Source organism: Zootoca vivipara, chromosome 12 (genome assembly GCF_963506605.1).
Source record: "Zootoca vivipara chromosome 12, rZooViv1.1, whole genome shotgun sequence".
NCBI lineage: Eukaryota > Metazoa > Chordata > Lepidosauria > Squamata > Lacertidae > Zootoca > Zootoca vivipara.
In genome coordinates, this window is record NC_083287.1 from 40,804,384 (window position 1) to 40,819,379 (window position 14,996).

The window sequence follows — 14,996 nt, forward strand, 5'->3', positions numbered from 1 at the left end:
ATAGTAAAGGAGAAGCACTTCACCGTTTTCATCGCATCCTCACTATGCCATCCAAATGGAGCTTCTCCAGATAGTGTGGAGCCATTTATCATCTGGTGTAAAGGAAATTAAAGTTGGTGCATAATTTAGCAGCCAAATTGGGATTGAAAGGTCTCTCTCTCACACCCATTTTAAACTACACAAGACGAACACTGTGCCCTGCTTTCCTTTCTCAGCATAGTTTTCTGCAGCAGTGTGTACATAACCCAGCAAAAAGAGAGAGAGAGAGAGAGAGAGAGCACAATATGAATTTGTTTGCTTTCTGGGCCAGCTTGTTTGTTTCCTTCTTGGATTACATTTGTGAGAAACAGGTTTTATTAAATAGATTAAGAAAAGGGACACTCTTCTCATATCTGCCTCTCTAAAGATGACCTTTCTTCAATCTCCATGGATTCATCAGTTGTTAATTGGTGGAGCAGGGAGTATGGGAAGAGAGAGTGAGCAGGGCAGAGACACAAGGCAAATCTATGGCCAGAGTTATGAGTTGGGGCAAGCTGTATGGCTTCTAATTCCTGGATTCGATTCCTGGAATAGCCAGGCTAGCTTCCTGTTGAGGTAATGGTCCTCTAAGTATGGGTCATTAAGGTAACAAAAGAAGTGGCTCTGAGCCAGATTTTTTTTAAAGGGTGGGGGCCTTCCCTCAACTGGCTGGTAGTTAGAAAGCCAAAGGCCAGAGCTGAGAGTTGATTTATGTGAGCTAGAAGCTAGAAGCACACTGAAGACTGGTCAACTGGAAGAAAAAGCCATGCCTGATTTCTGTTGGAATCCAAGGCCATGGCTACAGGAGAAGCAAAACCCTTGGCGTTTTAATGCTGTGAACCCTTCCATCATAGGCTCAGGTTGTATATATGTGTAAATAAACCATATATTGTAAATACATCATTGTCTCTGCTGTCCCTGGGTATGTGCCTGGAATCCCTGGAATCTCACACTGCTTGGAGATTAGGGTGGTGTGAACCAGATTATTCAAGACAAGACTGTAGCCAGACTGTAACCAATGGACTAGAAGCAACCTGCATGCTATGAGGGGTTTACAATGCTGCTCTCTGGGAATCTGATCCAGGATCAGCGGTTTTGCATCCTGTTGCAGGAATCTATTTGCTTCCTCTCTGCTCCGTTTGTATGTTTGTAATTACATCAAGTATCTTTTCATACAAAGGAAATTAATCTTCATTGTTCTGCTCTTGGATTTCTCCCCACTGGTAAAGTGGAGAGTGCTGTATAACAGTTTGGAATTGTAGCCCCCACACCCAACTTGAATAAAATATTGAGGGGGGTCCAGGTAAGCCCCGCCCCACATAATCAAACACAAGAAGCGGCACACACATACACAACATTTGAATGGCAATGCCCATCAACTCGGGGGAGGGGCTCAGCCTCCTCAAATATTTTTTTTTGTGTGGGGGTGTGTGTCAAAGGGACCTCAACCCCTAGGAGTTGGCTCCTATGCCCACACATAAAATGCTTCAACTATTTGTACAAAGGAGGAATAATACTTAATCAGAAGATCTGTGTCTCACTGGTCCCTTTCTGAAGTAAAGACAAGCAGGCTTCTTCAACAAGGAGTAAGCATGTTTTGCTATTGCTCTTACCTTAATTATGCAAAAGCTTGAGCTGAATAATAAAGCAGGAACAAAACCTTAGGGTACGGATTACATCATTATGACTCCCATGAGATATACGGTAAGCCTTTATAAGGTGTATGAAGAATCTCTTGAAAACTGGAACTCTCCAAAGTGCCATCAGTGCTGTTGCCATGTTTTTACGCCGCAGATAATGCAAGCGTTAAAAAATGAATTGTGTGACCTTCCCTTCTTATATTAATAAAGACAAACTTGCATGAAAAAATGAGGGATATTTTAATTGGAAAGAAAAGCAATGAGCAATAACTTTAAAGAATATTTAGCTGTGGAGTAAGTCTGCCAATAAGGCACTATTCATTTGTTCCAGAAACATCATTGCTGATTGCAGTCCATTATGAAAAGATGCCAGGGTAAAAATAAAAAGAAACAAATATAAAAAATAACCTAAAAGTGCATGCTAGTGCATTAAAGCAGTCATCCTGCATGGAAATAGTATTACACAATTTAAGTGATGTGCTATATACCTAGCAATTTGGCACTTAACAGTATTCTAATTCAGGTGTTCATCTGGAAAATAACAACAAAAGCAATGGCCATGAAGCAATTCTGCTTTGTCTATGTACTGGCTTGTTTGAGACATATTTTGATCTATACAGATGGTGGTAATTACATTGTTAACAGTGACCATTTGCACACACAAAATTGTATCTGATAACACAGACATCCGGATTACATAGACCTCAGTTGCTAGGGAACAACAGTAGGAGAGGGCTAACGGCTGGCGAATCTTTGGTACTCCAGATGTTGCTGAACTGCATCAGCCCCAGCAAGAATGGTGAGTATCCACAGAAGATTGCAGATGTAGTTCAGCAACTTCAGGTGGTTCAAAGGTTCCCCACAGCTGCTGTGGATGGACATCGGGTTGGCTGCTGTAGGAAACAGGATGCTGGGCTATGTAGATAGGCTTGGCTCCTACATTACATGTAGAAATCAGTTGGCAGGGTTTTGTTTTTGTCTTTTCAACCCATTCCTCCAGAGAGCCCTCTTCTGAAGCCTTCTGGGAAGCAACCAGCTGTGTTACCTAAGTGAGACCTGTGGGTCCTATCGTAGGATACGTTTCTAATGAAGCACTTGGAGATCTACCACTCCGATTACACAGGCACCGGCTGCAACGATGACTTGGCTTTAATTTATTAAAGCCCTGTTTTAAGCGGACTCTTAAGTACCTCTCATACAAATTATTTACATATACATGTGTTCAAAATGGGAGGTAGGACTGCTGAGATATATTGTTTGCATATATTTTTAAAAAAATGATATTTTTTTTTATTTTAGACTAGCTGGCCCTGCCACGCGTTGCTGTAGCTGAGTCAGTGGAACTGAGAAGAAGGGAAAGTGAAACTTTAAGTTCCCCTGACCAGCGCCATGTTTCCCTGCCCTTCCCCCTTCTCCTCCTACTGTGGCGTTTTCCCTGAATCTCCCAAGAACATGCCGGCTGTTCCTTTGATGTCCACTGGAGGGCGCTAGTTTTTCCACCTAAAATGACGTTTTTAGGTGTGATAGGTATCATATTTGTGCAATGTAAGTTTATACAAACCACAGCACAGTGGCATGGAACGTTGTGTCCAAATTTGAACACAATCGGTCAAGCGGTTTCTGAGAACCGTTCAGTGTCACACACATGCACCCTTTACATTTATATATATATAGATGTGCAACCCCCTCTCTCAAGATAACATCCATTAACAATTAAACTCAGGTTTCCAATGTTTACATTTGGCGAGAGCATAAATTACCTTTTGCATAACCTACCTACTAGTAGCACTACTGTTGCCACCATGTACTTATTTTATCTGAATGCATGGAAATATAAACTTAGGGTATCTTAAAGGGAAGAAGAGGCAGTCCGGAGTCCATTCTTATTCTAACCATTAAGGAGCATTAGGACAGACATGGATTGGATCCTCATTACTTAATTTTTCTTTTCCAGTTTTCTAATGTAAGATCTTTATTAGATTATTCAAGTTACTAGTATAGGTGCAGTCTTAGCACAAATATTTCCATTGTTTATTAGAAGGCAGGTTTACAGACAAGGCAAGCTGAATATGGTTATTCTGAAGTAAGTCTTATTGGTTAGTGTGTTCAGGTGTTAAATTTTATTGGAGATAGAATCAGGGCTTTTTTCAGCAGGAACTCACTGGAACTCAGTGTTGGCATGTCTCAGGTAGGCGCAATTGCCATTATAAGAGAACAAGAGAGGCGTTCATGGTGAGTTCTGCCACCTCTTTTTCTATAAAAATAGCACTAGACAGGGTAGTACCCTGCATCACCCCCAACACAAACGCCAGGGGGCAAAAATTAATTATCCAGTGCTATTTTTCAAAACCAACCCCAGAGAGAGGATCCGAACCAATTTAATTGAGTCAGTTCAGGAGGACAGCATGGTCAGTGGTATCACAAAACACATATAGTTATTATAACTGGTACAGTAGATCATAGCTGTTTTACAGTCAAATTGCCAGGTGGGCAACATGAGCTGAGTGAATCTGCTAATAATTTGGAATACAGTGAATCGGTTGCCTGACTGTACCCAGTTTCCGGTGCAGAGGCAGAGACGTGAGCTGTTCATCACATGTGCTTGTCATGTGCCAAACTCTGCACTGATCCACCCAATCCACAGCTTAAGGCAGTAGACTTCAAACAGTGTGCCATGGAACCCTAGATTTCTCTTGCTGAAAACAACACAGTGAAAACCAATAGGTAGGGAGTTTCAAAGTGTAGGCACTGCCATGCCAAAATATTGATTTCTTACAAAATTTAAAGGTATTTTAAAGGTCTTGATGCCTCCATATTTTTAACCAATACTGAACCCCTTCTTTCTCTCATCCTTGACAAATTGCACATTTTGTGGGTGGCCCCTAAGGCATTCCTTTCATCTGATTTCTGCCAGGGTTAACAGATGTCATTGGCGATTTGCATTACTTGGAGGAATGTTATTAAATGTCTCCAAGACCACATCTCATCATTTTAGATGGGATTTGGAAGCGTGTGCTAAGCTAAAACTGATTTTGAATAGCTTACACACTTGCCTCAGACTGTTCTCCCCTTGGATCCATTACTGCCATTCTTTCCATGCTAGCATTCCAGAGCTGCTGATTCAGATTGTGTCTCATTCCAAATTCTGTCTTTCCCACACATAAAACGAAACCTAGTATACTGTTCAGCTCTGGTGGACATCCAGCCATTGCCTGCTTTTAAAGAGCTATTCCGTTTGCGGTATTTGTCTTGTCTTTTCTTGCTGCTTTGTCATTTTGCAACTATTCTTTCACCCAAATGTCCACAAGACCCTTTTGCCGCTGTGTTTCTTCTGCTGTTTCCTGCTGCGTTGAATCTTCAGTGCATTCACTCCTTGGTTTACAACATAGACATTTAGATGTTTAGAAGAGAAACATGGCAATTGGCCGATATGGTCAGTTGTTGTCCTAGGAAAATCCCTGCGGTTGCCGAAATGTCAGTCTCTTCGGCTAGTGACAGCTGGCAGAATATAGCAGGGCTCCACTCCACTGACTGTTTGCCAGGTCTATCCATGTTTATTGGGACCATAATGGAAATAGTGTGAATACGCAGGATATTGGAAGACTTCATTATCCACCCTTTCAGAATTCTGTTGGCTACTGAAAGCACAGAAGGCTTTTGTCTTATTAGTCATGGTTAGAAACAGAATGAGGTCAGGAAATTGGCAAACACTATATATACATATATATATATATATATATATATATATATATATTCTGCAAGAAGACACAAAACTTTTGATCCCCTCTGTTTATTCTAGCTGGATTTGATAGTCAGTGATGGAGTTGACTCCCTCCTGTTGCATCTCTGCTCAACTGTAAAACAGGTTTTGTGATGTAGGGATTAATCATTTGTCTTGGAAAGGTTCTCATAGGAATTTGTTCTAAGAGCAACTGTCGCAGAACGTTCCCTGTGATCATTAATAATTTGCAACATGTGATATTATCACCTTCTATAATTATGATACATTTTGCCGCTTTCTGGAAACTGAGATGTCTTGAAGTATAGAAGTCTCTGTAGGCTCTGGGTGGAAGAATGCCCAGCCTGAACCTTGGAGCCTTGATCATAGCTGCCAAGTTTTCCCTTTTCTCGCGAGGAAGCCTATTCAGCATAAGGGAAAATCCCAACTTGGCAGCTATGGCCTTGATATTTTAGGATCATGGATAGTACAATAATAATGATTGGTCACTTTCATATTATTATTTTTATTAGCTGTTGGATCCCAGGGAAAGTTTTTTAAAATTAAAAATGTATCAAAATTGCACCATAAGTAGTTTCAATACAACAGCAACAAATTGACAACATATTGCTAGAGGCAACTCATCAGTTGGTAGGAGAAAGCTACCAATGAGCCACATTTTTACAGGGATTCCATATCCCAGGTGCCACAACAGAGAAGGCCCTGTCCTATGTCACTGCAGGACATGCCACATTGTCACTTTAGTTTTACAATAGCCCTGTAACCTAGATCAATATGATGATGTTCATGATGATGATTCTTTCATTGTATTTATATATCATCCCTTCTACTATAAATACACCAATCAGGACAATTTATAAAACCAATTACAAAAATGAGTCAAGGTCAGCAGTTCAACTAAAATCCTAACAAAAGCCTCTGCCTCATAAAATAAAAGCCTGCTGGAATAAAATAAAAAGGGCCTTCCATAACTGGTGAAAAACAGAAGGGGGAGTATTATCAACCCCAAATTGCAAACAGGGGCCTGGGGCTTGGAGGAATAGTGGTTTGTCACATAGCGGGTTTGGGGCTGAAGTGAGATTTGAAGCTGGGGCTGACCAGATCATTTTGAACACAGGCATTACTTGATAAAGTTCATTGTCATCTCAAATATTTTTTGTATGTGGATTATTTAGGGTCAGAATGACACATAAGCTAAAAATAATCCCTCTCCCAGCAGCTGGAGTTGAAGTTGTCAGACACCACATCAAGTGACCATGCCCAGAATAAAAAGTCATCTGCTTCCACACCATGACATTAGTGTGCTGTTTGCACGGTTGGCTGTCACCACAGTGACATCTGTGCAAATAGCTATGCAAGTAGCTGCACCACAGGGGACAGTCACCAGCGGTACTCATTTCACATAGCTATTTCCCACAAACTAAGCTAAGCAATCCCTTGCATCTTCTCTCATGAGCACATTAGACAAAATTTAAATAAAAAAATAGTAAATAAGGATGACTTGAGAATTGTTTGTGCCATAGCATTAAAAACGTATTTTAAAATTATTGTAAAAATGAATGTGATTTTCCCAAAACAAAATATGTTCTTTTTAAAGCAAAGGTGATGTTTCCATCACGTAACAAAATGATCCATGAAAGAACAGTGTGCAGAAGGCAGAAAAACTATGATGTACATCAGTGCTCTGTGTTCTAAATCATAAACTATATTTGTTGTCTGGTTCTTCCCTGGGTTTAGTTCTTACCGTACACGATTAATGGTTACCAAATAATTACTGAAAAACTGCTAAAACATCTCACAAGTTCCTTTTATATATATATTAAAGATTTTCTCAAACAACAAAGCATACAAAACACAAAAAGAAAATACAAGACATAGAAAAAAAATACAAAATACAAAAAATACAAAACAAAACAAAACAAATAAACAGAAAAAGAAAAAGAAAACTAATATCCTAGCAATCAAATCTTATCATAACTTCCTTTTAGGACTTCCCCGACTCTCTCCATATTGGGTCCATTATCACAGCTAAATTAACAGTATTCAATATATTCCATTAAATCTATTTATGATATTTTCTAAATATCTCATATTTCGGTTCTACTTTTATCTCCTTTTATCCAATAATTCCAATCTATCATTTCTATTTTCTTTTAAATCTATAATCTATAACTTTCCCTCACCTTTCTTTTTTGCTAACAATGAATCATCCTTCAATTATTAACTCTTATATCTTAATACATTTATAACAATATTAAAATTTCGTCCCTCCTTCCACCAATTCGAGATTCTCTGGAAATTTCAGCGAATTCCTTAATTCAAACCAGTATCGGGTCTTCCATATCATCCGTCCATTAATTCATCATATGATTCCTTTAACCCATTCCCACCCTTTCCCATATCCTCATACCAGCTTTTTTACACCACTCCTTCTGTTTCTCCCTCCCTCTGTCTACCTCCCAACACCCTCTAACTTCTTTAAGGTTTCCCCCAAATATGCCCTGTCCTCCCCCTCTCACTGGGAGGGCAAAAGCCCATCCTGATTTCCCCTTGAGTGGTTCTTGTAACAAGTCCTTCCTCTGTTCCACATCTCTCACTTGTGGAACATTTTCCTCATTTTCCTCCTCTTCTTCAGTGTACAAATCAGTCTGCTGCTCTGTTTCAATATCCATTGTTAATAAATCCTCTTGATCCTCTAACGCCTCTCCAGGTCTATTGTCCAGATAATTTCTTATTTGTTGGTTTTGCTTGCGGAGCTGGTTTGCATTCAGATTCAGTTCCTTTTTAATGTCCAAAAGTATTATAGAGATCCTTTGTCAGAGTCCCTCTTTGTCGGATGTTGAGACTGCAGCCATCTTATCACTTTCCATCCCGTGGGAAAACAGCAGAGTGCAGGGCAGGAAATGACAGGGATGTTGTTTGGATGGTTAATACTCCATTTTAAACCCAATCTGGAAATCTTTTCTCTTTTTAATTCTCTTCCATGATTGAAATTCTTTGCTTTTTAACCAAGTCAAAGCAAATAAAATTTGTAATCCTTTCTATGGTCCATTCGCTAGTCCCTCCAGGAACCCAGAACAGGCTTCTTCAGGGACTTCCTTTAAAAACACTTCTTTAACTTGCAGGGAATTTAAATATTACTTCACTCTTCACTCTTCCCCCCCCCCCCCGCTTCAGGGAGAGAGCTTTTAAGTCTAATTGGTAAGAAATTAAGTGTTTCCTTTCACCTTCCACACAAGTTCCCATAGTAAGCATTTTTATTCAAGTGGTTTTTATTCAATTCACTTCCAAGTCCAGTCCAAGGTGTTTATGGTGATGTAGGTTGGGAGGGGGTATGCAGGAAGATGGGCCTTCTCTGTGGTGGCTCCCAACCTTTGGAATGACCTTTCTGAGCCACATCAAACACTTTCCCTCAGCTGCTGAGAAGGCACCTTTTTTACTTGGGTCTTTGGGAAGGGCAGAGGTTTTGAGCTACTCGGGTACTTTTTTTAAAAAAAAATTGCCTGCTTAATATGTCACTGAAGCTCTGTTTTTTGTTACTATGATATTTTATAGAATAGAGTTTATATTTTCTGAGGGTTTTTTTGTGACGAACCTCCATCTAAGGATCAAATGATGGGTGGCTAATGAATCAGATAAAATATAATAGGAAAATGATGGCTGTGGAATTGCACCTTACCAAGGCAAATGTATCTTTCTATGCTTGCTGAGGTCATGCAGATTTGGGGGGAGAGAAGAAATTTGCAGAGAATGATTGACCAGAAGGAGGATGGATGGTTAAATCCTTGCCGTTGGACCCCTACCAGTTGTCCCTTGCAAATGCTTACTTATGAATCCAGCTGCTGGTGGGAGAGATTTAAAACAGCTTGGGGACATTTGTGGAAAATAATCGGCTGGTGGGGAAGGGTTAGGCTCCCTCCCCCTTCAATTATTCCTTTCAAACCATTCCCCATTTCCACATTTGCCTCACATCAAAAATATGAGATTGGGAATCCTGCATGGTACCAGCCATTGCGAATTAAAGTGCTGAAAATCATGCATTTGTAGCATAACAATGGGACTTCTCTTCCCAAGTGCCATGGCAACCAAAAGGTAGGATCCCCCATAAGCAGGCGAAAACAAACCTACTTGTCAAGGACGCCAATTGTTTCTGACAAGAAAGGCAATTTCAGAAAGTGTTTTCTGCTCTGATTTTCCTATGTGACAAGAAAATAAATTGCCTGTGTAAATAAAGGGGTTTTTTTGGGGGGGGGAGGCACAGAGTTGGCCCAAGGCATTCTTGCCACCTGAGGCAACGGGAAAAATTCCATATACAGAAAGCAGCAGAAATGGCCACTTTTGTGACTTGAGATTTCAGGACGGCTCAACTCCACATCAACAGCTCCCTGGTAAGCCATAGCCTTTCCAACATTTGCAGGTACTGTACAGTGCTAGTTTCATAGTGTTAGTGGAGTCAAATGTTAGCATAGAAATAACGGAGAGTCAAACTACATGTTCCATTAATCACTGTTGGTTTGTTGGTTTGTTTTAAATCAACTTTTACTCTTTAGGAAAAGCAGTTGTAGAGCCCCACAATTTAGCATGACATGCCCAATCTAAATCGGGTCTCCACATCAGTTACCCTTGAAAATTGACCTCTCCCTGCACTTGCTACTATTTACCCCTCAAAGTGCTGTTTATGGAAAATAGCGGTGTCAATAAATTGGGCAAGCTGCCTCAGCAGGTGATTCACTCCTGGAACTGGGAATTGGCCTCAAAGCAAAAGTGAGTGGGCAGTGGCTGTGAGGATGAATAACGTGTACAGAGATTCTCTTCCAAAACCTGGAGCTGGTGATACATGATACATTCCTCAGTTCTTCCTGTAAACTGATTTGAGGTTTTTGCCGTCAAGTGGTATATAAGTGCTGTGAAAAAAACAAGACCAAACAATTTGAGCAAATAAAGCTGATCAAAAGCTTCAGTAGGCCGACTTTGTTGTTCTTCTAGATCAGGCATCCCCAAACTTTGGCCCTCCAGATGTTTTGGACTACAATTCCCATCTTCCCTGACCACTGGTCCTGTTAGCTAGGGATCATGGGAGTTGTAGGCCAAAACATCTGGAGGGCCGCAGTTTGGGGATGCCTGTTCTAGATTCTACTTTGACAAAGCTTCTCCCAACAGAAGTTATTTTCCACTTGGCATGTGCTGCCAAAGAATCCAGAGTTTGCATTAGGCATATAGTATGATTGCCAATTTTAATACTTTAATGCACATTTCCTTGATGGTCTATTTTTTAATGCAGTGAACAAAAAGCAGTTGTGTAGACGTAGGCTTTGGCAGCGGACTAGGAATGCTACCCAGAAACTGAGGCTATGCCAATAGGTGGCTTTTGCCCAAATAATTGAGGGGCCAAAGAAAGGGGAATGAGAGACATTGCAAGAACCAGGACTGGCTCTAGGTAGAGTCCCGGTGGTGCGGGGTGTTAGGGCGCCGGGCTGGTAGGCGGGGCACTGTGCAGCAAAGCCGCGCGGAAGCCATGCTGCACCCTGCAAGGGCAGGGGCGCCGGAGCGATCTCTGCCCCTCAGTGCCAGGGCGCCCGACCTGCTCGAGACTGCCCTGGCAGGAACCAGCCGTCCTCGTGAGCTGGTGAAGAGGTAGAACTGTTCCAGTGCCATACCTAACAGTGCTGTTTCACCTCCCAGCCAAGCAGGAAACACCATCAAAGCATTATTGACATATGCCTGTCTAGCCTCTGCTTAAATACCTCCAAAGAAGGAGACTCCACCACACTCATTGGCAGCAAATTCCACTGCTGAACAGCTTTTTCTATCAGGAAGTTCTTCCTAATGTTTAGGTGGAACCTTCTTTCTTGTAGCTTGACTCCATTGCTCCATGTCTGCTTCTCTGGAGCAGCAGAAAACAATCTTTCTCCCTCTTCTATATGACATCCTTTTATATATTTGAACATGGCTATCATATCACCCCTTAACCTTCTCTTCTCCAGGCTAAACATATCCAGCTCCCTAAGCCGTTCCTCATAAGGCATCGTTTCCAAGCCTTTGACCATTTTGGTTGCCCTCTTCTGGACACATTCCAGCTTGTCAGTATCCTTCTTGAACTGTGGTGCCCAGAACTGGACACAGTACTCCAGGTGAGGTCTGACCAGAGCAGAATACAGTACAAGCTGTTACTTCTCCACAAGTTATCTGCTGGAGAACTGTTTGAGAGGTTGTACATGGAGGTGGGGGAGCTGCTGATGAAGTGGAAGATCTGGCTTCCAAGAAATGCTTACTGTGGCAGCAGGTGAGGCATTCCTTGGTGGCTGGATCTGCAGCCCCTGTGGATCTTGCCACCCGAGGCAGGTGCCTCACCTTGTCTCATGGGTGGGTGGGTCAGCCCTGCTCACTGCTTTTCGCCCCACAACCCCCAACACCAGGCACATCTGTCCTACTGGACCTCTGTCTTTCCTTCGCCTGTGTCCAAAATACCGGTAGATTGCCAAGGGCACCATGTACACTTTCAGCCTCCAGATGGCGCCGTTCCTTCATTTCTCAGCCACTAGGCAAGGATTCTCTAGTGGACAACACTGTTATGAGTTAGCAAATGGGAAAAACCTCCCTTTCATTCTTGGAATTGTGCGGTTTCCCTTTCCCTAATGGTTTTTGATCCACTCAGTCTCCAATGAGCCCAAGAAGGCAGAGAGCAAACAAAGCATTGGAGAATAACTTGTATGACCATATAGGCACTTTTTATGGGCCTTTAGTAGTCAACTTAAGCAGCCAGCAGATAATGGGATAAAATGCACTTCAAGGTGACAGGAATAATTGCTTCTGTTCCAGAAAGTCCCTAAACATTATGCAGAGAACATAAATTATTATGGGCGCAATAAAGCCCTGACATATGATTATCCTATTGACTAAATGGGGTGCTGTGAAAATGGAAGAGGTGCAACAATACAGTTCCTCCCTTTACCCCCCCTAAAAATGGGCAGAGATCCATGTTCCTGTTCCTGATAACCAAAAAGTTTTAAACAAATTCTTAATCAAAGAATACAAATTTATTTTTCAAACCTTTCACAAACCAAGGCAATTATTTCCTATAAGTAAAAACGAAATACTGCACACTCCCCATATTATTTAAAATTAAAGGGGTCTCAGCCAAGAAACATCACTGTTGTGTTGAAAAATTGTTCTGTAATTGTTCTGCAGTCACTGGCAAAGTTCCAAAGAACCACCCAACTAATTATCACCCATCCATATTCTGTCCCCAGGTCAATATGAGAACATTGTCTTCAGAGGAAACTCCTCAGAGCCCTCCAAAGAGAGGGTGCTACTGATATAGAAGTACTGTGCAGTGAGAAAATGTAAGAGAATGAGACTCACTCATCTTTAAAGTTGCAGCAATCCTCTATCAGAGCAGGTAACCCAAATCAGTGCCTCCTAAACGTCTCATAGCTGAGGCCTGAGGCACACACCTTTCCTTTGGTCTAAACTAAAACTGGAGACAAAACTTTATACCTGGGAAAGTTTATTTCTAGAGCAGAGATGGGAAACTGTGGCCCTCCAGATGTTGCTGGACTCCAACTCCCATCAGCCTCCACCCAGCATAGCCAGAAATGATGGGAGCTGCAGTACTGCAATGTCTGGAGGGTCACAGGTTAGCCTACCTCCTTACAGAGCAGGCTTCCTCAAACTCGGCCCTCCCATGATCCCTAGCTAGCAGGACCAGTGATCAGGGATGATGGGGATTGTAGTCTTAAAACATATAGAGGGCTGAGTTTGAGGAAGCCTGTTCTAGAGTGTGAAATAGCAAGTGCTACTTATCCCTCCCTTCCAGCTTTCTGTGCTGTATGCATTTTTTCATGCTGCAATTCCATCAGAATCTATGAGACAAATTAGTCATGATCTGAGTTGAGTTCAATGGGACCAAAGCATGACTAACTTAATCTGCAGGATCCAGCACAATGCATCTTGCTTGGAAGTGGGCCAACCCAGATCTGTGACTCATTCAGGCCCCTTTGGCAGTGGGAACATCTGATGTATTGCTGAATCAGGAATGACTAAAATGTTCCCACTACACCTGATGTAGAGATGTGGCAGAATCAGGCCCTACAGTGTAGGCTGATTAGGAGCAGGTAAGGATAAACTGATGAATTAAATCAGAGATGCATCAGGCATCCTCCCCCATGGGTGGGGGACTAAAGCACAATTGTTTCTTTCTTTTTCGTAGCACGCGTCACAGTTCTCTTACAGCCTAGCTCAGCCCACAGTATGGAAATTATTGCCCTAAGCACAAGTCTTGGAAGTTGTGGGAATCCTAGCTGCACAAAGAGTCATGCAAGAAAATATACTGAGCGAAAGCTACTGGCAATTAACACATGCATTGGCCACAAGCCATTGTAAACTCTTAATTAGTGGTTGTGCCCAGAGGTCTGATGCGAAGAACAAACTTAAAAGATTATGCAATCTGATAAATGTCTGTAAAGTACACTGATTTATAGCAAATGTAAATACATACTAAAGTAGCTATTTTGATTGTACTGTTTCCCTAGAGCGTAACAGTTTATGGAAACAAGGAAAACTTGTATTATTGCTAAGATAATGCTAGGCATGGCTGTAATTTCCACCTGCCTGTCTATTGTGACTTCTGCTACAATGAAATAATTTCATGCTACATTAGCAGGGTAAGAAAGTGTTTATGGCAAACAAAATCAAATTGTTGTGATTAACGTGGCGGAATGCCCAGCACTTGAGTGATAATTGTAATTAGGGAATGCTGACCTTGTTCAAAGAATCTTTCAGCGCCACAAAAAAACCAGTTTAAACAACTGTTGAAGCTTAATTCATTGACAACACTTACCGTATTTGAACAGAACATTTGATTGCACTAAAGGCAAACAAACTTTTGAGTTGAGAGCAGGAAACTAAATGATTCAGATGTTATTCAATGCATGGGAATATAGCCTGCTAGATAATGAAGTAAAATCCTCAGAATGATACTGAACTTCAGATTTTGGTACTGTAGTGGCATGACAAATGAAAGATATTCCAGAACACATAAAATTAAGAAAACTCGCACCATTTCTTATCTTTATAGACTCCCCAGGCATCTTCTTCCCATTAATATCAGCTCACTAGTTTCTGAATGAGGCATCAGAAAGAAAACCTCATGTCTCTGTGTAGCTTGCTGTGCATGAAAGCTGTTACAGCAGAGTGGTCCTCAGATTTGTTGAATTGCACTTCCCACCATCCTTTACCATTAACCATGCTGGTGGGAACTGGGAGTCCAACATCTATGAGGCCACTTTTCCCCTCCCTGCATCAAATACATCTAGAATGACTCCTTCCAGATTGTAAAGTCATTTCAGAATTATGGCTCTGCCTTGGGTTCTTGGGTGCGAATTGTGTGCAGTGGGAAGGGGAAGATCATGAAGGCTGCGCAGACCAAATTTGCTAACTGGCCCGTTAGCAGCTCCAGGACAGAATGAGTTGCAGTCAACATTGTCCACTTCTAGTCGAAGAGACTACTATGCTGGAGATACCAGATGCTGAAACCTCTAAATCCCTTGGTTCCCATTTGAGTGAAGTGGTTGGCACATACACTATGAAATAAATGAGTA